The following is a 943-nucleotide window of genomic DNA, read 5'->3' as shown; positions in this document are numbered from 1 at the left end:
GATTCTTTGCCTTAGCCATACAAGGAGTTGTTTACCACAGAGAGCACTCGCCATCGGGAAGGCGGAGGGCGGAAGCCGGCGCCATCTTCCAGGTGTGGCTGCACGCAGCTCACTACAGTTCCCCCTTTTTTGTTTAAAGAACACAGATGAGAACAGAGGTCTGATCCCTGTTGTGCAATGCAAGGACTGCATACAAGCCTTCTCCCAGAGGGTGCCTTCTCTAGGGATGACTCAGCCTGTCCATTGATTCATTTTTCACAAGGACAGGAAAAGGTGAATCGAACCCGTGTGCAATCAAACATGCTCTCCTCGAGGGCAAAACTCATGCCTCTCGACTGCAGTACTTTGGCTTTGCAATCTGTGTTCATTGTTTTAGGGTGGCAAGCCACGCTTGGGGGGACTGACCTGCTCCAATGGCTGTAAAGGCTTGGATAATCATGGCTGCACTGCGACACTGAGAACCTCTAATTTGGCAAATACACCACATACCAAGGAGGTTAATACCAGGAGGCCTGTCAGGGCTCCCAAACCCGCCCATTCCTTAAGAGGATTCATAGGAGCAGAGATCCATGAAGATAACCCCTCCGCCAATCCGGCATCCACTCGGGTCGAGTTCACCATGACGATGGCAATCCTGAGCTGTTCTATCAGGCTGTCAAACTCCCCACTTCAATTACCTAAAAGATAACTAGACATCTGTTTAGACAAATTTGCAGCGTTTTTTGGATAGGTTTTTTTCCTGGGCCTGCGTTAAGGGTTGACCGTTGATGTCTTTCACAGATCAGCATTCATTTGCCCAATGCTTTTACATCTAGGGCATAGCCCAGGCTGCTTAGGCTGTTGTCCCTTTCCTATTTCTATCACTTTTCCCTTTTCAGGGCAATTACGCTTTATGTGTCCCATCTTGCCACATCTAAAGCATGCACCTGAGCCTCCCCCTTTC

The sequence above is a fragment of the Dipodomys ordii genome, unplaced genomic scaffold, assembly GCF_000151885.1.
Source record: "Dipodomys ordii isolate 6190 unplaced genomic scaffold, Dord_2.0 Scaffold480, whole genome shotgun sequence".
Lineage (NCBI taxonomy): Eukaryota > Metazoa > Chordata > Mammalia > Rodentia > Heteromyidae > Dipodomys > Dipodomys ordii.
This window is presented reverse-complemented; position numbering follows the sequence as displayed.